The sequence below is a fragment of the Pinus tabuliformis genome, chromosome X (genome assembly GCF_031772625.1).
Source record: "Pinus tabuliformis cultivar Carrire ecotype Pingquan chromosome X, CPIR1, whole genome shotgun sequence".
NCBI lineage: Eukaryota > Viridiplantae > Streptophyta > Pinopsida > Pinales > Pinaceae > Pinus > Pinus tabuliformis.
The window spans coordinates 959,967,242-959,993,120 of record NC_142308.1 but is presented as its reverse complement, the minus strand read 5'-3'; the positions used below and the strand labels follow the sequence as shown (position 1 = coordinate 959,993,120).

The 25,879-nt window shown below is 39.4% G+C and overlaps 1 protein-coding gene across 1 annotated transcript in view; it reads right to left on the bottom strand.

Moving 5' to 3' along the window:
• LOC149142899 (bifunctional aspartokinase/homoserine dehydrogenase 2, chloroplastic-like) overlaps positions 1 to 25,879 on the bottom strand; it is a 287,370-nt gene that overhangs the window by 1,828 nt on the left and 259,663 nt on the right. The gene's annotated exons all lie outside the window — the stretch shown is intronic.

The following is a 25,879-nucleotide window of genomic DNA, read 5'->3' as shown; positions in this document are numbered from 1 at the left end:
ACCACTATCCATATGCATATGTTCAGTAGTTTGGCTACCAAATTCCCCTTAACTACCAAAACTTTATATGCATGTCACGAATGTCACATTGTCAATATTTACCTTTGACTCCTATTATCAAATGTTAATAATTCAACAACACTATGAAAGGATAGGCACGTCTCTAAGAACTATGTAGCACATGTGAAGAAAAGTAAAACTTATGTATAAAATGAATGTGACTGAGTATATTAATATGCATGTCAAAGACTAATTATCTAAGTGAAGGAAGGCAATCATATCTGGAATATCAACACCATCAGGGCATAGGCTTGGAAATTGATGGTTATACTCGTATGGTTGTCATGAGCATTTCTATACACATTTTACAGGCATCATTTTCTTATAAAAATACCTCAAAAAATAAGTTAAAACTTTATGAACATTAAATAGTTGATCACTCTTTTACCAAAATATGATCACGATTCAAAAATATAAATGGATATTGCTTTTGTTAGTTAAACAAGCCGCATGCTGAGTCAAATTTCTACATGGGCTCCGTAGACAGTTGAGGATAACTATCTCCACAGCAAGGAACAGATTTGTAAACTATGTTTGTTGAATGAAGTAAACACAGAGGAATATTTTATCTGCAAAGGCTTTGCCTACTTTGAGATTAGAATGAAATATCATTTCCACTGTTGGAAAATGGATATGGCAACTATTAATCTTATTTTCCTTAACCTTGATATTTTCTTATGTTCTTTAGTTAGATCTTTACATCAAACAATATCAAGGACAGTGATAGCCACAATAAAGGACACAGAGATTAGGCTCTCAGCCAGGGAAAAACCCCTCCAAGGAGAAAACCCAGAAACTCTTCTCTTCTTAGAATCTGCTTCAAATGAGGTACAAAGACCCAAACTCCAGACCAAGTCCTTCGCCTAGTACCAAGTCAGCTCTTCCTCAAGTCCTTCCGTGATTTTACACCGACCAACTTCAATACTGCAACTTTGACTTGCCAGCTTCAATACTGCAACTCGTCCTGCAATTTTGGCCTGTTCATGCAGCCCAAAAACCCTAGAATTTCGCACACGTGAGAGAGATAAAGCCCAAAAACAAGATATTTTCGTCCTTCCTTGCCTCCCAGACCTTTACTCTCCTTTTCTACTTCTTCCAGCTACAGATCAAACTTCTTCTTGAGATATTGAACTTGTGGAGTGAGTGAGTCCCAAATGAGGTCGAACTGCTTCTTTATATAGCCTTCTCAAGGGGTCGAATCCCCACCTTTTGGGTTGACTTGTAGCTGATAGGGCCGACTTGTACTTTTGGAGTTCCTGGACTTTCTAGACTCAAAATAATTCTTTTTATAATTACATTTTGCCCGAAAGGGTCTTATAAACATGATGTTGACTCCTTTGACTCATGACAATAAATCCTAAGACCTAACAAACCCTAGAAGCACGAAGAACATGCTTTTACCTAGAAGGCCATCAATAATGAGCATGAAACCTATGCTTTAATAATAATAACCTTTTTTTTCTTGTTTGTTACATGGAATACATATTGAAATGAGTACAACAACAATTATGAAGATCGAAACTAGTTGCATTTCTCAACTCTCTCTCTCTTGAGTCTTAACTAGGGAGGTATTCATAATTGTACAACTAGTACAACATCATATCTCAAATTGAAGAGTTTTCAAAAGAAGAGTTGGATTGATAAGCCATATCATAAGCATCATTATCAAGACCAACACTGTCTCTGAGGCCTAACTAGACAAGTTCTACTTTAATCAAGAGCATTATGTTGGGAGGCTTAACATCTGATACACACTATACCCCATCTGGATGTCTACAAGGTATGTCCTTTTAGGACTATTCTTATCTTGGATCTCCAATCCTGAGTCCTCAAAGAATATTGGTCCTCTTTGACCACTCTTCTCTTGGATACCTGTCACATCCTCAAAGAGTGTTGGTACCTTTCCTTTCTTGGATGTTTTATCCTCAAGGAAACCACAAATGCTTATCCAATCCTCCACCATTCTCTCTTCATGACCTTCACTTAGACTTATGACTATTAGTCCTAGTCAAGTGCATGACACATGAAGACGAGAATGCACATGTGATGTCCAACATCACTCCCTCTCAACCAGAGAGAACATCCCTATTCTCCTTTAATATTGAGAATAGAACCTTTCTCCTATACAAGGAGACTCATTTACTCCCTCTTAAATCCAGAGGATATCTAGACTTCCTTTCTATTTGGGAAGTCAACACCACAAGCCTCATAACTTGTCTTCTTCTGAGTATCTGCTACCAATTCTTCATAACTGCCCGGCTCCTTCTTTCCTCTACATCATCAAGTTTTCTTTCTTTCAAGGTATCATGGAGCCACCTTCTCTCTTCAATCTTGTGACAGATTCCAGGTCACCTTTTTTGCTCATCACTTTCATCTTCAACATGAAGGCGTTGCCTTGAGCCTTCCTAAACTTCAAGCTGACCATAGCTTCCTCTTGAAAGTGATCTTCCTTTGCACTTCAGGTCAGCTTCTCACACTGCTACCTTTTAATCCCAAGATGTCCACATCTTGACTTCACAGTTGCCAGGTACCAGATATTGAGCTTCCCTCAATAATCCTCATACATTTTCATCCATACAGTTGAACTTGCCTCAATTGTCATCATGTATCCCTGCAACATTCTACCAGGTAGCAAAATAATATGTTAACCAAATAACCAACAATAATTAAAATCAAACTTACCTCATCATGATGACCTTCTCGTTCCATCAACATCCTCATGGTCCATCTCCATATGAATCTTCCTTCATGCATCAGAGTGCCCAAGGATCGAACTTGATTACCAAGTTACAACTTTTCTTCCGGAGACTATACTAGATGTTAATCATTATTATATATATTCTAGAGAAAGTCTTAAATTATTTATACATCCTTAAGTAAGTCAAATCCTATTCTTTTCAAGCATCATATATCCATATACCTAAGCATATTTTATGACCAACTTTCTTTCCACAAGATTCTATACATATGAATCTTATCCAAAGTTTTATATCCAGCATGCATTCCTATGCTTTCATCCAATCATCCAACTATCCATATATCTCACAAAGAACCTGCATCCTGACCCATTGCATTATTTCATCCATTTAACAGTATTGATTCCATATTACATGGAATGTCTACAGACCTTTGTCATAGTGCTTCTTCCAAGAACCTTTCATAAGTATGGTTCTTACAGGATCATGATGATCCACCTAAGCAAGATGACTTCCTCTAACATAATGTTGAATAATGCCTGGATGATCAATATGCAAAATGGTCTATCTATCCATCTATCTAAATGATCTCTACAAAGCAACTTAATGATGTAAATTCTAGGCATGCTATTATCATATGTTTCTCTCTATGATGCTATGCAAAACATACTACCCCAAAAGAAAGATTAATCTTCATAAATAACTTGACAGTCAGTGAACCTTCTTTAGTAGTAAAGATCCTTCACTTCTTCCTTCTTTGCCCTCTTCTCAGTTTCTCCTACCGCTTTGGCTACATGAGCTTCACTCCTTTCCTTTCTCTTATTGTTCTGTAGGCTTGGACAATCCCTCTTAAAATGTCCAAACTCATTGCACTTAAAGCATTGAACCTTGGACATATATTTCTTCTTGGACTTTCCAAACTTTCCCTTCTTCAGCTTCTTGACTCGGGCTAAAAAGGATTGAGATTTCTCATATGATCCAATGTCATCTTTGACCTTGATCCTTGATTCTTCCAATATGCACTGAGCCCACAACTCATTAAAGGGAGTTGAATCCTTCTTGGAGTAGATGCTTGTTGCAAAGTTGCTCCATTTTGGTGGCAATGCATTTAATACACAAATGGTTACTTTAGAATCAGTAATTGGTTCCCCAAGTCCTTGCAGATGGTCTCTTAGTTGAGAGACTCTCATGAGAAAGGATGCCACATCCTCATCCTTTGATTTCTTCATTCTATATAACTTGTTCTGCAAAGACATCTTTTGTCTTGTTGTACTTACAGAGTACAAATTCACTAGATTTTCATACATGGCCTTGGAAGTCTTCAAGTTTGCAACAAATGGAACAAGAGAATCCTTAATTGATTCAACTATGATCCTTTGAGCCCTTACTTCCCCTTTCTTGTACTTTGCTAGTTCTTGTGTCTTGTCCTTGCTTGGTTTAGTGATTTCCCCAGTAACATATTCCATTACTTCTTGTTCTGTGAGTATCAAGTCAATTCTTTTCTTCCATGCTAGATAGTTTGATGCCCCAATGAGCTTATTGCTCTCCTTGCATAAAGAACCCATATGACTTGTAGATTTAGACATGATGTAATAATATGATACTTAATTGAGATTAAGATTCTCCTTGATGATGTCTTCAATCTTCTTGATGCCTTCAATATCCTTGAAGAGTCTTCAACAATATCTTTAAAAGGGATTCTTCCAACAAAAACTTCCAAGATCCTTGATGTCTTCTTGAAAAATACCTTCCAAATAGATCTTCTTTTAAGAGAAATCAACACCCTTTTTGAAATTTTCCTTTGATGTAGTCTCGATCTTCTTCAGTAGAAACCCTCCTACTAGGTCTTCTACCAAAGAGTTCTCAATCCTTCTTGAAGTTTTCTTCTTCAGTCTTTTTTTTCGATTTTCCTCTTCCCTTCCCTTTGACAAGAAATTCTTTCGAATGTCCTTCCATCTGACTTTCTTGTTCACCTTAGCTCTGATACCATGTTTGAAAATGGATAGTGGTAACTATTAATCTTATTTTCCTTAACCTTGATATTTGTTTGTGAATCTTATTTATCTTCTTTAGTTAGATCTTTTCATCAAACAATATCAAGAACAATAATAGCAACAATAGAGGACACAGATATTAGGCTCTCAGCCAAGGCAAAACCCCTCCAAGGGGAAAACTCGAAAACTCTTCTCTTCTTAGAATCTGCTTCAAATGAGATACAAAGACCCAAACCCTAGACCAAGTCCTTCTCCTAGTACCAAGTTAGCCCTTCCTCAAGTCCTTCCTTGATTCTACACCAACCAGCTTCAATACTGCAACTTCGACTTGCTAGCTTCAATACTGCAACTTTGACCCTGCAATTTCAGCCTATTCCTGCAGCCCAAAAACCCTAGAATTTTGCACGCGAGAGAGATAAAGCCCAGAAACAAGATATTTTCGTACTTCCTTGCCTCCTAGACCTTCGCTCTCCTTTTCTGCTTCTTCTAGCTACAAATCGAACTTCTTCTTGAGATATCGAACTTATGGAGTGAGTGAGTCCCAAATGAGGTCGAACTGCTTTTTTATATAGCCTTCTCAAGGGGTCGAATTCCCTCCTTTTGGGTCAACTTGTATTTTTGGAGTTTCTCGAACTTTCTAGACTCAAAATAATTCTTTTTATAATTACATTTTGCCTAGAAGGGTCTTATAAACATGATGTTGACTCCTTTGACTCATGACAATAAATCCTAAGACCTAACAAACCCTAGAAGCATGAAGAACATGCTTTTACCTAAAAGACCATCAATAATGAGCATGAAACCCATGCTTTAATAATAATAACTTTTTCTTTTATTTTCTTGTTTGTTACATAGGATACATATTGAAATGAGTACAACAACAGTTATGAAGATCGAAACTAGTTACATTTATAAACATCCACTACAAAGTCTCAGCCTAGGATTGAAGGAAGTGATCAACTCCCTCTTGATTCAATCTTCAAGAATAACTATAGTTCATCATCTGCATATCGATGATGCCTTCAGTAGAATCCTTAAATCATAAAGTACCACAGGACATCAGCCATATATCTATCATCAAGAGAGGAGATGCCTCAACTTAACATCATTAATCGACTTTATCAGCAGCCAGGCTCAAACATATCATCTTCAACACATCTAGGGTTACACTGAATCTGTCACAGGTGCTAGAATCATGCTAGAATATCCAAGCCATACTCCAGGGGTTTATTCCAAACCTTAACCTCATGACTATCTATCAAGCCCTAACTTCACTTGTTAGAACAAGTTTACCTATAGTTTCCTTCAAACACTAGTTTTTTTTAGGTCTCTGCCATATTCGCTTCTATTTGACATAGGTGTCTTCATAGGGGTGATCTCTTTTCTTCAGCCCAAATTTGATTCCATATTAATTTTTCTCTTAGGGCTATATTGTTCTTTGCTTTGATATTTGCATTGCATCATTTATTGAATTCACCCCTCCACATTTTAACATTATTACTTCATATGCAATTACGTAGAAAGAATAATATCAACAACAATGTAGCGGAAACAAAAGGATCATAAGAAGAAAAGAATTCACACATAGAGACATCAAGTTTGGTCAGAGACCAAGGCAAAAACCCCACAAGGGGGAAAACCCAAAATTCAAGTCTTCTTCTTCTATTAGATTTCAACAATTTTTCAGATGAGATACAAAGTATATCCATAACAAGGTTATAACACTACATCAAACCTCTTAGGGCTAGACCAGGTCAGTTCACCACTTTGTTTGTGAACTGACTTCCGATAAGACATATCACTGATATCCGACTTTGTCAAGACTAAGTTAGTTGTATGCATGAAAGCTCAGCTATGTACATCATGGTCAAAAATAGGCTTGGCAAACTGCCATCATTAAAAATATGTTGCCAAGATTTCTTCAAGATTCCTGCCAAGGATCACTGCTTAATCTATTGGGGTCTGTGCATGTATATCTGAATCAAGATTATTGTCCTTAATAGGATTTCACTTCAGGGTAACTGGAGATAAAACAATTTTTGATGCCATATATACTAAGTGCCAATCAAATCATAAATTGGAGCCATACAAACTGTATATTGGGATCATACATATGACATTTCATAAATCCCATACGAACTATGAATCAATGCCACCAAAAACAATATTGCAATTTGCGACACCATACTAATATGAAACCACACATGTAATGCAGAGGAACGGAACCATACATAGTGATCTGAAGCCATACATAATTGCAGTGGTGCAAATACATTACCTTGTGCCATTAATCAAGATCTCGACCATAGACAGAGCGAGGTCAAAGGATGTTGAGCAAGATCATATGATATTACAAATGCAAGAGATGTGAGTGTATCAATTCATTGATGCCATATGACAATATAGTGAGATTTCCATTTAGACTCAAGCCACCATACACATCGCAAATGCCATACAAATACAGAGAGTGAGATCGTTATCATTAGACAATCCACATAATGATGTGAGTACAAGGGATCATGCCAAAGTAGTGATGCCATACCTGTAGAGATAAATTAGACCATATAATATAAATCCCATAGCCTTAGTTATGCGAGAGTCCTGCTGACGCTGAGAAAGAGTATGTGAGAGTAAATAAGATTGTTCCAAGAGCTAGATCATCTGTTGATATCAACAAAGCGAGTCTTGTAGTCATAAATTAATAGGTTTGAAGCAAAGACAAGTAGAATTCCCAGAACAGAGATAAGAGTATAATCCTGAACAAGGATGTCAATGCAAGAAACCAATGCGAAGACTTTCAATCAATGTGAAGACTTCTAACCAGTATGAAGTTTCCATGATATGAGCAAAGGAGGAGAGACATCTATTTATAATTGTCTTGATGAGGAAACTTGCCTTGACATGGAGGGAATTTCAAATTTGAACTTTTCCATTTAAACTTTAAATATTTATTTCCAGATCCTCTTATAATTATTTGCCCAAATAATAATAATAATTTCTTTTGATCCAAATAGATGTTTTTTTATTTGATCCGATGGATTAGGGAATTTCTCCCTACTTGCCAAATCTAACACTCACTCTCAGCTAGGGAGAAATTTGCATCTGCATACATAGTCTTATCTCATCTCTACTCTGCTCTGCTCCCTCTCAAAACAATCTTATCTCGGATGTCATGTCACAATATAAGAAGGTAGGCAGTTGCATCATCATTACATCTCATCTCATAGAAGAAGAATAATGCACAATCAACAATAGGGGAGATCAATCCTCAAACCCTATTAATCTCTAGGTCAAATCTCATGACCTCCATCTTAGCTATATCAACAAAATATCCATCTCATCACATCTCGTCCTTTGATCATCAGCTGAACAATCTCGATCTAAAGAAGAAGAAGAAGAATCATCATAGGGGAGTCCATCTGAACCCACATCATTATCATAGGGAAGCATCCGACTTCCATCTTATATCCAATAATCAATGCAATCATCTGAAATCATCATCATCATCAAGTCATATCTTGTCTCGACTCATCTCGCTCATCTCCATTTGATGAACAATCTCAAATCTGAAGAAGAATGATCTGACATCATAGGGGAGCCTAGTTCAACCCACAACAACATAGGAAAGCTAAGCTCAATCCGGAACAACATATGGGAGCCCTGCTCAACTTGGAACCAAATCGGGGAGCCTAGCGTTGCCACTAAGAATCCATGGGCGATAGGAGAGATGCCACTTACCTGATGACATGAGGATCGTGCCTATCTTACTGTCCGGCGATAATAGGAGGGATACCACTTAACATTAATGGTAAGGATCACACTTATCCTATTATTCGTTGATCTTCCCAACATGACCCCTAAACAATCAAGTGGTAGAACACCGGCATCATAATCCGAGCTTGGGTGAGTTACCCGACTTACCAAAGGTAAGGATCACACACCCCCAAGCCTCCTCAACCTGTTGGCCAGACGGGGAGGGACAATCCCAACAAGCCCAACTTGAGGGTATGATATTTGTTACCGCTCAAACTAGCAGGGGTCCTAAAAGGGGATCCTTGAAGGGTTACTGCCCATTGTCACCTCCGCTAAAGCTCCCTACTCTTTATGGACTTTCACCGATGGGAGGAGACCTGTTATAATAGGAATCACGAAAATGAATGGATCAATGATAGGATGAGAGGTGATCCTAGAAGCCTATTCACAAGAGAGGCTTAGGTATATGGCTTGCATGCTTTGAAAGCAAGATGAAAGGCTCTCTAGGAAGGGCTTAGGGGAATTCTAAGAGTTAGGGTTTGAGTATATGACTTGTCAAGAAGACTCTTACCTCCTAAAATCCTTGTGGAAACTTAGATTCCAAGTGGTCTTTGTGAGATTGGCTTTAATAAGTTGTGGGACCACACGGAACCAAGTGGACCCAGATTTAGGTCAAAGGGATGGAATTTATCAACCAAGGGTGTGCTTAACCTAATTGAGGGGGGGGAAAGGGATTAAAGGAGAAATTTTCTTTTAATTTGATGCAATAATCCCAATGAGGTCACTAGCCAAAAGGAACCTAGGGCAAGAAAAGGTCCTCCAACTAGGGATTGCAATATCTCGAGATCCTACTGTCGGATTTGCCTCAAATTTGGAAGGCCTCTAGAGAAAACTCTAGCGCATTTGTGGACCAAAAATCGAATTATTTGGATGGCTAGATTGTGAAATAAGTGATGCCTTAGGTGACCTATGTAGACTAGGCCTAGAAAGAAAGAGATAAGGAAAATAAGTTTAAGGTGATCAATCTTATGGTGGACCAGTGCCTAATCGTTTGGGGAGATTTGGAGTCAAGAGTAATTGTGACTATGGATATTGAATTATCAATGTCAAGGAGGCCTCAAAGACAACTTCACATAGCATTACGGTAGCGGCAAAAGAAGCTTCAAGAGCTTTATACTTCGTTTTGCAAAATTGATGGCTTATCAAGATGAATTTCAATAAAGAAGTATCTCTAGGAACATTCATTCATAATACATGGCCCATACATGAAGCATCACTATCTAGAAATCGAATTTCCATAACTTTGCATAAATGAATGTTGTAAATTTAGCCCTAATATAGTGAAATCCCAGCAGCAATGTATGTGACAAAAATAGAAAGAGAAAATAGCATTAAATTGCACTTACAAGTATTAAGAATATATCCAACAATCAAGAATTTTCCAATCAAGAAGCTCCAAGACAAGAGAAAATAATCCAAACATCAAAATTCATTCCATGCTCCAAAATTCGTCCTCTAAGAAGGATAGCGAAGTTCTCTAAAGAGATATAAGTCCAATCTAAGTGTTGATGCTAAAATGAATTCACATCACTTGTATTTAATTTATACACTTCTAATGAGTTATATTTAGCTAATTAAGCCTACATTAGCCCCTAGAATAAAATAATGTGCAAAATAAATAACTTTTGGTGACAAGCCCACCAAACTAGCTCATAAACAAAAGAATAAGCCTCTCAAGAGGTTGAATGATCAATAGTACAAGTTGGGCCTTCTAAGAGCACTGATGAAGTCCATAGGTGCCATAATAAGAAATAGGACTCCCAAAAGTAGTGGACAAAGGTTTGGCCCCTTGTTCTCCAAATAAGAAACTTGTGGTGCTCCTAATGGGTATGGGGGCACACAAGTCTCCTCATGGGTCTCCAAATAGATCGAAGATGCATGTAGACCATCTGCAAGGGCTCAAATGATAGTATAAGTGATGCCACATCATCATACAGGTCCTGGGTCATTTGCCAAGTGCATGATACCACTGTGGGACCGGTTAGGCACGCTGAACCAAGTGCATCTTCCTCATCCAATAAATGAAACTCGAGCAATCTATGAACATCTCTGGGGATCCATGGAATGTTGTCTACTGCTATGGAGGCCCATGGCTCTCTAAACACACCCTACATGTGCCAATGTAGCCCTCTGGAGAGTTAGGACCTCGTATATGGAGACCAAACCCAAAATGGAGACCATTTGCAGTCCTTCGTAAGATCCAGTGCATCCCCTTTCCTTCCAGTACAAGAAGTTTTTAAAGAAATCGAGTTAAAGAGCTTACTAACCATGGATAACAAGTGGGCGCCTCATAATGGCATGCCCTTCCATAGTGCGCTTTGGCATGTGCTAATGTCTCCAAGCTCCAACGTGGGTTAACCAAGTACCCTATTAGGTGGTTTCTACTTTTAAAGTAGATGATATGTCCAAGGTACATCCTTCAAATGGTGGTGGCATGTGATAAAGTGATGGAATAGAGTAGGGAATGAAAGGGGCAATCCTAAGCCACATGTTGTAATGACCCATCTATAAATATAAAGAACACAAGAATAATAGTAGGCATACGGTATATGCATATGATAGCTACATATGCATGTGTTGCATACACCGCACTAGTATTTTATACTAAATTAATTATAAGAGCTAAATACCATGACACTTCTTTGAATAGAGGTTCTACTCATTCATATTGCTTAATGTATGGGTAAATCTTAAAAAAGGACTATATAAATTATATATTCCAAATTATTGATAAAAATTATATTAATACATTTTTATAATAAATTTTAAAATATATATAAGAAACTAATTAGAAGGGGCTCCAAGTATAAAGTTATAATGTTATATTAAAACAAATATATAATAAAACAATGTGATATATTAAATATAATGTTTATAATGTTTAAATGATATATTAAATCATAATGTGGTATATATGATATAAAGGTTATATTAAAAAGAATATTTAATAAAAATATCATATGATTTCAAAACATAAACATATATATTCACGACCTTAAATGAGATAAGGAAGGAATGCGTAAGGGAGGAGCGTGTCATCAACAGGCTGAGCGGTGGGCTACAGATGGAAGAGCGGCCACCGCCAAACAACAGGATAAAACCACGGGACAATGATTTGGGAAGGGGGAAAAACGGAGGGGAGAATTGGGAAGGAGGAGGAAATCATCCACAAGATGAGCTTGAGTGTTCTGAGGTTTTGGGCATGGGGGAACAGTCGGCTTCTGTTAAGAAGCTTATTGGATTGAGCAACCAGGTTCTGCTCAGTTTGGCTGGGTGGATTCATTCTTTTGGTAACTGTAGCAGCGCAGCCGGAGGCATCTTCAACCACAGGGGCACAGGTAAGTACCTCAGCAGTTCTGTTAATCAATTTTGTCAGATTTCAGGAAATTGTTTACAGGTTCATGATATAAATCCCTTACTGTTTTTTTTGCATCTATTTACAGTCTTTACACATGTCAAGGTACAAGGGTAGCTAATAAAGGGAAGCCCACACTTGGGTATATAATGTACAGGAGGGAGTAATCATGGTGCATGAGATACCCCGACCTTTATTTTTCCACCCTTATTCATTTGCCTTTTGCCTTTAATGATTTTTCGTTGATTAACTGCTCGAGGCTCAAGGGATAGGAGCATGATGTGTAAGGTATAGCAGTGGATATCCCCTTTAAGGTAGGGCGGTTCATTGCCCACCAGGGGTTGGGACAATCATGGGTTCCTAAATGATAAAGGAGGCTCATCTAGGGCCTATAGGAACCAGGGTGATGACCATGGGTATGGGGTAGAGCTCATGCATTTGGCTTTTGCCCACATGCTAAATGTATTTGTCCCGACCATATTTTGCATTTTGTGGTACATTTTCCTGTTTAATGTGGCCAATTATGCTTTTACTTTTCTTTTCAGCTGCATCAACCTCTAAGGCATCATTTTAGGCTTGTGTGGGCAAGGGGAAGGGAAGGCTAACCCTATGCGGACACAGTGGAGGGATGTGGACCCAAATGGAAGAAATGATGAATGGGATTATAATGAGCGGAAGGAGAGTGATATATGTGGATGAGGGTTGTCAAATATCAGAGAGATCATATTCGTTATTACTATAAAATGCACCAATATATCACATGTACTGGAAATCAAACTTACTTTCATATGCATGTGACTAGCATGCATGAATCAAGTCATCTATGAGGGTGATATTCTTGTCATACCTCAAGGCTTAACTTGTCATCCAACATTGCAACTAAAATGAAACAATATACTATACATACCTCGTAATATTCAGATACCTTTATCAACTTGTAGCATTCAGATAGCATATATGCTTTGTCATTTGCAGTAGTAGAGCTTGCATATTGCTCTAGCTTCCTCTTTCTTGTACCAGCCTTCATCATGTTCTTGCACCAACTTCTTCCACCTACACCAGCAAACATCCAAAAGATCCTTAAGAAGTATCAACTCATCACATCTTCATCAAGAGGCTGGAAATAATCAAACACTCAAATATCCAAGCAGGGAGGATAAGTAACAATCAAAATAAAGCATTGTCATAACATAAATCTAGAAGGTACTTATCTTCAATCAGGATTGGCTGATAAAACCTTTCAGCTCTTCTTTTGCCACTTCTAACAATCCCTTAATCCTTCAAGAGACTTGTTTCTTAGGGCTTGAAGCAAGACTCTACAATCCTCCACAAGTTGTTCTTCAGGTTGCTCCAATTTTGCCAACTTGGTCCACTCTCACGCTGCTCTCCAACAATTCCCGAACATCCAATAGAAAACAAACAAACTATCCAACACTAGAACACCATCCTCCTACAAATCGCATCAACTCAAGAGGGTGACCAAACTAACCTGCAACCTCTTGTTGGTCCTCTTGAAATAAATGTAATTGTTGATGATCACTGCTCATAGGATGTTCACCAAACTGTTGTCCAATCTGAACACCTACATCCCTAGTGAAACATCACAACAAGAAGGCTAAACAACTCTTGTTTCTCAACTCACTGTTGTCCTTCTTGTCCATGGCTATTATGCAAATTGAGCTCTAGTTAGGGCATGACACCATCCTAAAGTTAGCTCTAAAATCATGCGTTCTTCCCTTGTTTAGTTCTCCACAACTGTGTTGTACATCCCTGAGATTGCGACCTAAAGTTTAAGGCTCTCTAGGCCTCACGACTCCCATAAACAAACCTGTCATCCTTCTGCAATCATACTTGGAAACATGCGGCCTAAATAGAGATAAGAAACAACCCTAATCTATGCACAAACTTGCAAGATCTTCCCTCCTTGACCTCGGCCCTACTCCTAATGCATTCGGTCCTCAAAACAATCTTGAAAAGGCCCAACCGAACTCCTTTTTCTCCTTCATTGAGGCTGCTTCAAGTCTACTATTAGATAAGAGGTAATCTTGTGATATCTCACACTTGGATGGATGATAAATAAGCCTCCAAACAACTCTTATTTATATCTTCTTCTAGGGCAACATCTAGCCCAATAAAGGATCACCTCATGTTAAGGCCGGCTTGACTTCTCTAGACAATTTGCCCATGCATAACCTCAAAAATTCATAACTTCATTTATACAACTCATATTTCGATTATTTTCGTTGCCCCTTGCTCCTCTCGGGGTCCTCTATCATCTCCATCAATCACAAGTCAAATTCTCCTCATGGTTTCACACCCACATGCTTGGGTACAAATCCCAAAGGCTTGTGTTCTTAGCCCACAAGTCACTTTTGTGTGCCAAATTCTCCAAAACCCACTAGCCAAGGGTTTGGAGTACCTCCCAAGCTACAAGTTTCAACATGTTGCCCTATTGATTTCTCAACACTCTTGATCTTAGCCTTCTTGCATCCAGTTAGCAAATTTATCAATCTCATCCACATCATCATTATGATGTTATTCCTTAAGAGCTAGGGTTTCTTCTTTTAGAATAAATGTTGATCTAAATCCAGTCCTAGGGTTTTGTCCATAAACCCTAGGACATTTTTATCCAAGACTTGTTGCTTTCTAGGGTTTACAAACCTTGGATATTCAATTGTTCAAAACCCTAGAATCACAATGTCCTTGATCCATCATTAATCAATCAAGGATGTCTAATGATGATCCTTGGTCACTCCAAACCAAGTAACTCTGCTTTCTCAAAATCATTGTAACAGCAGCAGCATTTTGTCCTTAGAGACTTGGTCTAAAGAATAAACTTCATCATTCTTGGCTAAGCATTATATTCAGCACCCAAACATTCATAACAATAGATGCAAGATTTTTCCATGGCATCAATTCTTTCTTTGCAACAATAGATTTAATCAAAAACTTCAATCCAATATGTTGTATATCCTTGGCCTGCTATAGTACTAGGTTTGCAAATGAATTTTATCAAGGGGCCCTTTGATTTCTGAGTTTGAGGAGGGACTCTGCTTCTTTTGCATTTTGAATGCCCCTTCTTATAATTGTGCTCAAGATATTTGAGCCAAATAGATTTAACAAGTGATCTTTCTTAACTCCCTTTGCTTCCAATAGCATGGTATGATCCTTAAAGGGAAACTCAACATCTCCCATACCTTTTTTTGACGGAGTAAAGTTCAATAATGTCCTTCTTCATATAATGCAACATCTTTCAAAGAAACACAGAGGTTTGTTATTTAGACTCTCAGTTCACATATCTTTCTTTATGAGACTTTGTCTTGCTTTGATCAACAATATGAATTAACAATATTTCCAGAGTAGGATGGGAGATCATTTGTGAATCTTTGATCTTAACAATATTTCCTGAGTATGATGGGAGATCATTTGTGAATCTTTGAAGGGTGAAGAGACTCCTTCAAAAGTCACCATAATAGTTCTTAATGGATTCTTCAAGAATCCCTGACTAATCATAGTCCTTTGACTAAGGAGGAAGCTACAGTCTTACACAAACTTTAAAAAACTTTGTCCTTCTAGACATACTGAAAATACTTTACTTCAATGATCTTCAAGCACTTTAATATGAGGTTCTAAACTTCCATTTGCAAATCTATTAAAGAATGACTTTCTTACATACCTCACAAATCAAACCATGGATTGTAGCAACCATTCTTTCATTTTGTTGAACTTCAAGTTTTATTGCAACACTCACAAATGACCTCTCTTGATCCAAGCAGTCACAAAGAATTCCTAAAGGCAATCTAGTATAGCTTTAGAACCAATGACTCAATCTGATTTAACACATCTTTCAAGGCAATAGAAATTCGGCCTACAATGTGATCTATGATTTTGAATTTTTGATCCTTTTAAGTGATACAAGCTTGGATCGTTAAAGAATTTAAGGGACTCTGCCCTTTTAATTCTTAAATTTTGGAAATGACTCAATCTATCAACCTCGACTTCTTTAGAAACAACAAATCTACTTCCATATGCTTGCACAGTGGTTACCTTGCATCTGAGACTTACTGAGAATTTTTCCTTAGATGTTGAGGCTTATATTTCATTAGTCCTAAGCTCTTTGCAACAAGAATGACACAACCTCGGCCTTATGAGACTGCTTTGTCAACTTATTGAAGCTTTCAAACCTTTGTAACTTTATGAGGTAACTTCAACCTGAGGTTTTGAGCTCCATCCTTATACAATAAGCTTTGAGGCCTACTCGACCCACTGAGATGAATTCACTTTACTCGATATTTCGTTCTTCTCCCAAGTATGTTATTGCCTTCTCTCAGGCTTAAAGATGGATAATGATCTTTACTTATAAGAATCTCAGTACAGGATTAAACTTCGGCCTACCTGAGACAAACCCTAAGACCCTCAAATCTTTCAATAAAGGTTATTTGGTTTCTTCAATGGGTATAAGGCCTTCAAAGTTTCAAACTATCAATCTGACTGAGGATTATTTCAGCCTCTTACAAGCCCTAAAACCTATTGAAAAATGTAACTAGGTTTGGTCTTCATAATGACATGTGTAAATGTAATGATGTAAAGAAGAAAAATAAAATTATTTTTGTAATGCTTTTCTTATGGGTTTCATGCGCAAGGAATTTTATTTTTAGTAATGGCTCCCATTGTGAGCCCTTAGGATTGGTCATAAAGTAAAAAATATTCAATTTGATGTATGAAGGACCCTTCTTGGGCATGTCACATTTGTATATGAGTCAATTAAAGTGTCAAATAGCCCTCCAAGACAAGCACAAGCATCTCCTAGCAAGTCAGCTTTAAATAAAGTAATGAAAATTCTCCAAAAGTCATGTCGGCTTACACTCAACTCATGTCAGCTTATATGCATGGGAAATCACTATAAATAGGGCAGCTTAGCCTTATTTCAGAGATACAATTTTGGTGAAGAAGAAGACAGAAAAGAGTGTGAAGTACTCAAGGAAGGCAGCCTACTGACAACGGAGGAAAGGAAGAGGAAGATCGAGCTATTTTGGGACTATTTCTTGGGCAAACACCTTCACACGTGTGGCAGAAACTAGGGTTTCTGTAGTGGGCACATTTGTTGACATAGAGGACGAGAAAAGGGTCTTCACACCATCACTCTTGCTAGTCGAAACAACAAGGAACAATCCTCAAGACAAGCGAAGGAGAGACACTACAAGAAAGACCATATCTCATCCCTCACGTGTCTATGCAGTGATTTCAAGCATACAAGATTGTAGATGTGTTAAGGAAGGCCGAAATCTTCAAGGTAGCCAAAAAGTGCAGCGAAAGAAGTAGTTTTGACTAATATTGACTTGGTCAAGGAGAAGGCAGAAAAAGGAAGGATCTTATGTCTTGGTCTTGGAGTGGCAAATAGGTCAAGGGTCTTGGTCTTGGTATTCGTCAATTGAAGTCTCTATAAGAAGAAGAATTTGTTCGGGTTTTCCTCTCAAGTGGGAGAGGTTTTGGCCCTGGCTGATAGCCTATATTCTGTGTCTCTTGTCTCTTTATGGTTTATGCATTGGTAGTTGTTTGATGAAGAATAACACTATACTAACATAAGTAAAAGAAGATCCTAATCTAAGAAGTAAAAAGCATTCACAAGCAATTATCATTAATAGAGAAATCACCTAATCTTGAAGTCCTAGATTTCTCAACATGGTATTAAAGCTAAGGTGACTAAGTCAAGGAAGGGCATCTTATCAAGGGACTCTTGAGGATCAAATCTCGAGGAAGGTATCAAAGCGAAGATCATCTTGAAGTCAAGATCTACAAAGGAAGCATCATAACCCTAGATCGAAGAAGAAATCTACACCAAAAGAAGTCTTGGGATCATTATCAAGAAAGAAGGCTAAGACCCTACATCTACCCAAGTTAAAGAGATCTACGAATCAAGGTAAGCTTGAAGTTTATCCATCCAAGAGAAGCACTTCACCATCAAGATTATATCATCATCTTGAAGAAAGTAAAAACCCTAGATCAATCAAATAAGCATTCCTGGGATCCACTCTCAATCATTTTGAAATTGAAGTATCTTGAAGACTATTCATCCAAAGGAAGCTAGATCAAAAGGCGTTATCATTGTTGAAGCAAGATCCCTACCATTGAAGACATCATCAAGAAGTCATTATTGATCTTCATCAACAAAGACTCCACCATCAAAGGATCCAAAGGGATCCCTCTCTCTGTGGGATCAATGTTATGCTCTTGACCTGCGAGAAGATGCCAGAATACCGAATATACGAAGAAATACAACCCAGAACACAGAACAAAATGAGAAATAACAGCATGTATTTTATTATTCAAAGATGAAAGCAATGTTCACTTGCCTCTTCGAGGGGGCAACCTCCAATAGAGCAGGGCTCGAATACAAAATAAGACACGACGCCTCTCAATGGGAAGTCTCTATTCTTTATATAGGATTCATACATGCAATACCATGAGTCAGTACTATGGTTCTCTTAATACCATCTATCTAATGCCTTGGCCCATTTGCAACTAACTGTGGTCCCTTTCTTTAAATGCGGGTCAACCACTTACAATTATTAATATGGGCTTTATTGACTCTTTAACTAACTATAACTATGACTCGACCCTATTACATAAATAAGGGGGTTAGGGTTGGACCCTAACATGCCCTCCCCCATAAAAACAGCCTTGTCCTCAAGGCTGAAGCTGCGGAAACTGCTGAAGAATAGTGGTTGGTTCCCAGGTCGCATCTTCTTTCCACTTGACGAGGACTTCCTTGATCGTGCAAACGCGCAGATGTCGTTCTCGCTTGTCAAGGACCTGTTCAGGTTGGAGCCAAATTGAACCTTCTTCATCCAATTCAAGTAGACTGGTTTGAATTCTACAATTGTTCCCCACCACTTTCTTGAGGCATGATACATGGAAGACGGGATGGATTTTTGCAGTGGGTGGCAAGGCTAGCTTGTAGGCTACTTCGCCAATGTGTTGAAATATTTGATAAGGTCCATAGAATTTTGGAGATAATTTCTAACGACCCTTGTCTTTGAGTGATGTTTGCTTGTATGGTTGCAGCCTCAAGAATACCTGATCCCCTTCTTGAAATGTGCGCTCCGAACGATGTTGGTCTGCTTGTTGCTTCATGTGATTCTGAGCTTGATGGAGATTATCTTTGAGACAGGCTAGCATGGTTGCACGGTTCTGTAGGAGTTGATCCACTGCTTGCACCTTAGAGCATCCAGGGATATAAGAAGTAGGTGAAGGGGGGAGTTGACCATAAACTACTTCATATGGAGTCATCTTGGTGGCGGCATGATAGTTAGTATTATACCACCATTCAGCTAAAGGTAACCACTGTACCCATTGATGTTGCTTTTTTGAAGTGAAGCACCTGAGGTAGGTTTCCAGACATTTGTTGACGACTTCAGTTTGACCATCAGTTTGGGGATGATAGGAAGTACTTAGTTGTAGTTGGGTGCCTTGTAGCTTGAAAAGTTCCTGCCAAAAGTTACTAGTGAAGATCGGGTCATGATCAGACACAATGGAAGTGGGCATGCCATGCAATTTGAAGATCTGGTCCATGAAAGATTGAGCCACCAAATTGGGTGTAAAAGGGTGGGGTAGGGCGCAAAAATGAGCATACTTAGAAAGTTTGTCCACAACCACCATGATGACTGACTTGTTGCCTGACTTCGGAAGACCAATAATGAAATCCATAGAAACATCTGTCCAGATTGAGGCAGGGATGGGCAATGGTTGTAAAGTGTCTGGGGACTTGATTGTTTCTCCATTGTGGTGCTGACACACATCACATTCAGGTGCAAAAGTAAGAATGTTTATTTTCATGCCTGTCCAAAAGAAGGAACGACGAGTGTAAGCATAAGTCTTCTGAAAGCATGCATGGCTTGCAGTGGGAGATGAGTGCAACTCAGCCAAAATGTGCATTTTGGGGGTGGATGTCGGTGATATCACTACTTTGTCCTTGTAGCGAAGAATCTCATCCTTCCAAGAGTAGCCCATTATCGAATTAGGATTTGCTTGCAAGTTATTTATGAGTTGGGAGAGCGAAGGATGTGAAAACCATTCCTTGCAAGCTTCTTCAATCCAATCTGGAATGGGAAGAGAGATTGCTAGCAGGGTGTTGTCCTCCTCAAATTGGCGTGATAAAGCATCTGCTACGACATTTTCGCGCCCTTTCTTGTAAATTATCTCATAATCATATCCCAACATTTTGGCTAGCCATTTATTTTGTTGTGGCGAGGATAGTCGTTGCTCCAAAAAATATTTAAGGCTTTGATGGTCTGTGCGGATTTGGAAACGTCGCCCCAATAAGTATGGTCGCCAGGTATCCACTGCATGTAAGATGGCCATCATCTCCTTCTCATAGGTAGATTGTCCCAGATGTTTCCCACTTAGTTGTTGGCTGGTGAAGGCCAAGGGTTGACCTTCCTGCATTAAGACAGCCCCAATACTCATACCTGAAGCATCACATTCAATCATAAAAGATTTGGTGAAGTTGGGTAGTGCCAATACGGGAGTGGAACACATGGCCTGTTTGAGAGCTATAAACGCCTGTTGTGCTTCATCAGTCCAGAGGAATGAATTTTTCTTGAGAAGGTGAGTGAGGGGTCTAGCAATGCGACCATAATTGCGAACAAATTTGCGATAGTAGCCGGTGAGACCCAAGAATCCTCTCAAACTCTTCAAGGTTTTTGGTTGGGGCCAATCCTACATTGCCTAGATCTTTTTGGGATCCACCCTGACACCTTCACGCCCCACAATGTGGCCCAAATACTTGACTTCTTCCATGCCAAAAGAGCACTTGGACAATTTGACAAATAATTTATGCTTCTGAAGCAGTTGCAAGAGCAGGTCTACATGCTAAAGATGTTTTTCCCAGGTGAGGTTGTAGATGAGAATGTCATCAAAGAAAACAAGGACAAATTTTCTGAGATATGGTTTGAGTAGGTGATTCATGAGGCTCTAAAAAGTGGATGGGGCATTACAGAGACCAAATGGCATGACCAAGAATTCATAATGGCCTTCATGAGTTCGGAAAGTAGTCTTCGGAATGTCTACTTCTTTCATGCATATTTGGTGATAGCCCGAGAGAAGATCTAGCTTAGTAAAGAATTGAGCCCCATTTAGCTCATCCAGCAAATCATCAACAACCGGGATGGGGAATTTATCTTTGACCATAAGCTTGTTGAGGGCCCTGAAGTCTAGACACATGCGCCATTCCCCATCTTTCTTGATCACCACGACCACAGGTGAGAAATAAGGACTGATGCTAGGACAAATGACACTGGCTTCTAGGAGTTCCTTGATGATTTTTTCAATTTCATTCTTTTGGGTGAAAGGGTATTCTATATGGGCGCACATTCGGTGGTTGTGCTCCTGGGACCAAAGTGATGTTATGATCATGTTCCCCTCTAGAGGGTGGAAGCTCATGAGGTTTATCAAAGCCCTGTGGGTGGATGTTTACGACCTGTTGCATCTCAGAATGAATATGAAGAGTAATGGGCTCACAGGGCTAGATGGCATTAAATTGGGTGATATATTTTCACAGCAGCTTTCACATTTCATTGTCCCCCCCATCAGCGATCTGGACCTGGAAATTAGAGACTTCTCTGACAAAAAAATGCACAACTTCTGCGACTCTATGATGGATAAAGTTATGTGTGCTGCCACTATCAATCAATACTACTACAGGGTGATGTTTAATAAAACCTCTAATTTTGAGAGTTTGGGGAGAAGAAATGCCTGCCAAAGCATGGAGCGAGATAACTGGTTCTTCTGGTGTATCTGGGAGCTCATTGTCCTGCTGGTTGTCCTCATCTTCCTCCTCTAGTCCCTCAAAGGGTGGGGCTTCCTCAGATGAACTGTGATCAGTAGCATCAATTTGAAAGAATTTGCATTCCTTACATTTATGCCCCGGGGAGTATTTGTCATCACAGTAGTAACACAATCCTTGCTTTCTTCTTTCAGCCATTTCTGCAGGGGACACCTTTTGAACCTTAAGTGTTTGGGTAGTGCCCTGAGCCTGGGTGGGGCGTCCCTTGGCTATGAAATTTGGACGAGGCGACTGGGCCGCTAAAGCACGTTCCACTTTGATAGCCTTTGTGCAAGCTTCCATCCATGTGGCTAGGTGGTGCATCCGAATGTGGGCTTGGATGGCATCCTTGAGACCACTTATAAAACATTCCAAGTAGAATTCATCTCCCAGACCTGCTGTGCGGAAGGCTAATGTCTTAAAGGCTGTAATATAGTCATTTATTGTGCCTATCTTTCTGAGCTTAGTAGGATGACCCAAAAAATTAGATTCACATTCAAAGCAGTCACAAATGGATTTTGCGAACGCCTGCCAAGTAATTGTCCTTGGATAGCATTTCTGATGCCACTGCCACCATTACCATCTTTCTTGGTCCATTTCTAATAGCCATATTGCCAGATTAGAGCCATCAAATTTGTACATGTCCAACTTGGGTGGTCGAGGATGGGAATTTTGGTGATTTCCATGGAAGTGAAGATGATGGCTAGATTCTCCTTCATGGTCTTCATTAAAAGCATATGCCTCTGATTGTAACGTTGACTTGCCCTTTGTGATTGTGTCTTGTAATGTCTGGATCTGCATCGTTAAATCCACCAGCTGTTTTTTAATGGTCTCCATCTTCTCATTGGCCATAGCTTGAGCTATGGTTTCTACCATACAAGGATCCAAGTCACTTGTCGTCATTGTGAAAAAATTTGGGACCACTCAAAAATTGAAGCTGACAAGTGAATGGTACCACCGCACTCAGCTCGTCATCCTGATTCTTATGGGCTGTCTCTTATAAGCATCCTGGGAAGGCCAATTTCCAGAAAAGTTAATCCTGTCTAATGTCCTGCGAGAATCGCCCCAGGGTATAGGAGCCACAAGCCTCCCTGCACAAATGGTCAGATCTGTCTGCAAAACCCTCAACTGCAGAATGAGAGTAGGACTGCGTGTTAAAATTAGCAACCAGGGAAAAACTTCATGTGGGTCATCTTATTCATGGCTAATAATATTTTTATTAGATTCCTCTCGTCGAGAGGTGTAGGATTGATATAAAGATCATCCAATTCCGATAAGTATTCATGGAGATATGAATTTATTTTGATTATGGAATTATTATCAAGCCGACCTACAACTCATGTAGGCTCAGAAGCCCAACAGTCGCATCTATTCACCCACCAACGTTGTGTATAAATATAAGAGGAATTTTCCTCATTTAGACACACTCATCTCATCGCATCTCTCTCTCTCTATTGCGCAGATATGAGTCTCTTCTCTACTACGCTGAAATGGGTCTCTCTCTCTCACACATGTGAAGCCGGAAGCTGTTGAATTTGAAGCTGCAACTGCAGAAGTAAAGATTGACTTGTGTGGCCTAGAAGATCTCCTCTTTGGAACTGCGTTGTAGGTTCATCTGAACCTCCTTTGAAAGCCGCAACTTTTTGTGGTGGAATGAAGTCAATCCGACGAACGGTTTGCAAGATATTGACTGCCCTAGTTTGAAGCCGGAAACTGCTGAAACTGAAGCTGCAACTGCAGAAGTAAAGATTGACTTGCGCGGCCTAAAAGATCTCCTCTTTGGAACTGCGCTGTAGGTTCATCTGAACCTCCTTTGAAAGCCGCAACTTTTGGTGGTGGAATGAAGTCAATCCGACGAACGGTTTGCAAGATATCGACTACCCTAGTTTGAAGCTAGAAACTGCTGAAACTGAAGCTGCAACTGCAGAAGTAAAGATTGACTTGCGTGGCCTAGAAGATCTCCTCATCTGAACTGCGCTGTAGGTTCATCTGAACCTCCTCTGGAAGCCGAAACTTTTGGTGGTGGAATGAAGTCAATCTGACTGTCGGTTTGTGAGATATGGTCTGCCCTAGTTTGATAATGAAGCCGCTAATGCTGATGCTACTGATCTAGGGTTTGCTACTGCTGATATGAATCAGATTTATTGTACTATTTCTCTCTGCTGAATTATTGAAGATAAAAGAAGATTTGATCAAAGGGTTTCCCCACACATCGTGGGGTTTGTCCCTGGCTAGCCGCCACATCTTGTGTCTCTTGTCTTGGCTTGTTTTCTGTCGATCGTTTAATGTTCTATCTGCACTTTACTTTATGTACATGTGATTGCTAATCGGTGGAATATAATAAGAAAAAGAAGTAAACTGTTATAAGCATAGAACATACCATAACTTAACATGGTATCGGAGCTGAGGTGAAGACAAAGCCCGAGCAAGAGCAAGAGCAATCATTGAAGAAAAGATTGGCAAGGCTATCCTAAAAGAACTATGGGGTCCTCAACACTCTTTCCTGCTGAAGACAAGCTCTGTGAGAAAGCTGACTATCACGGATGAAAGATGTCTATCGATCTAACCCTTGAAGATCAAGGAGTGCTGGACCATGTAAGAGGCAATATTGTTGAGCCTTCATCAAATGCATCTGCTGCTGCCTAGAACAAATGGAAAAATGGAGAAGTCAAAACAAAGAAGATCATCCGGGACTCTATCGACAAGCGCTTGGTGGCCTACATCTCTGATCTAGACACCTCCAAGGAAATCTACGACAGACTGGTGAGTTTATTTAAAGTTAATGATGCAAATCAAGTTTTATTTCTTAGAAATAAGCTGAGGGAAATCAAGAAGGGTAAAGATGAAAGTATGCAAGCATACTTCTTAAGAATCACCGAGATCAAGAACGATCTCCTATCTATTGGGGAAACTATTACTGACAGAGAAATGGCACTCACAACTCTTGAAGGATTACCATCTGAATGGTATGTGTTCAGGACTACTCTTCTGAACTATAATGTAATTCCTGGTTTCGAGGAATTAATGGCTAGATGCATTCAAGAAGAAACAAGGGAAGAAGTGTAAGAAATGCCCATGCCTAAAGGTCCTCCTGCTGCCTTTTCTTTTCATGCAAAGAAAAGAAATAATTCCGGGACTAAATCAAAAGGAAAGGCTGGACCTAAGGCTAGAAGAAAATGACGATGTTACATTTGCGATAAAGCAAGTCACTATGCAAGGGAGTGCCCTGATAGAAAGGACTCACTCTAGGACGATGATCAAAATCCCTCTGATGGCAATCAAAGGAATGACAAATTCAACAGCAAAGGTAAGAGGAGAGCTGGGAATCAAGGAAGAGGACAAGCATTCAAGAAGGCCAGAAATTCCAAGATGTATTAAATGCACCTGACCTCAAAAAGAACCTAGTGTCCATCTCGGGAACGGAAGACAAAGGCTACAAGGTAACCTTCAGCGATGGCAAGGTATGTATATGGAAAAATAATGTTAAAGATGCCTTTACTCTTGGGTTTAGTGTTGATTCATTATATCAGGTCGATGGAAGTCTGCTAGGTGTCATGTCTTATGACACATCTCTTCAGTCCGAACTTTGGCATTAGAGGTTTCCCCCCCTTCATTATAAAGCTATACTCGGTGTAAGACAAATGGTGATAGGGATGCCCGAATTCTGAATAGAGAATGAAGGTGTATGTCCAGGATGTGCTGAAGGAAAGCTCAAAAGGGGACCATTCCCCTCAAGCCAAAGCAAGACCTCTGATATATTACAATTGGTTCACTCAGGCATACCTGAGGTTGGCATTAAGAGGGAGACTACTACACCACATACTCTTGAGCAGAATGGTGTGGTGGGAAGGAAGAACCGCACGATGATGGAAGCTGTCTGGGCCATGCTACATGATCAAAGACTTCTAATGTTTCTATGGGCTGAAACTACAATCACCGTCGTATATGTACAAAATTGATGCCCTCATCAAGCATTGGGTTCCAAGACTCCTAAAGAAAAGTTCACCGCAAGGTGAACAATCTTTCGACTTTGAGGAGCTCTCAAGAAGCCAACACCAGGGAACCAAAAGAAAAGGATGATGAATCAATGCCTGATGCAGAAGAACCCATGGATCTGATAGATTCTCATCCACATGAG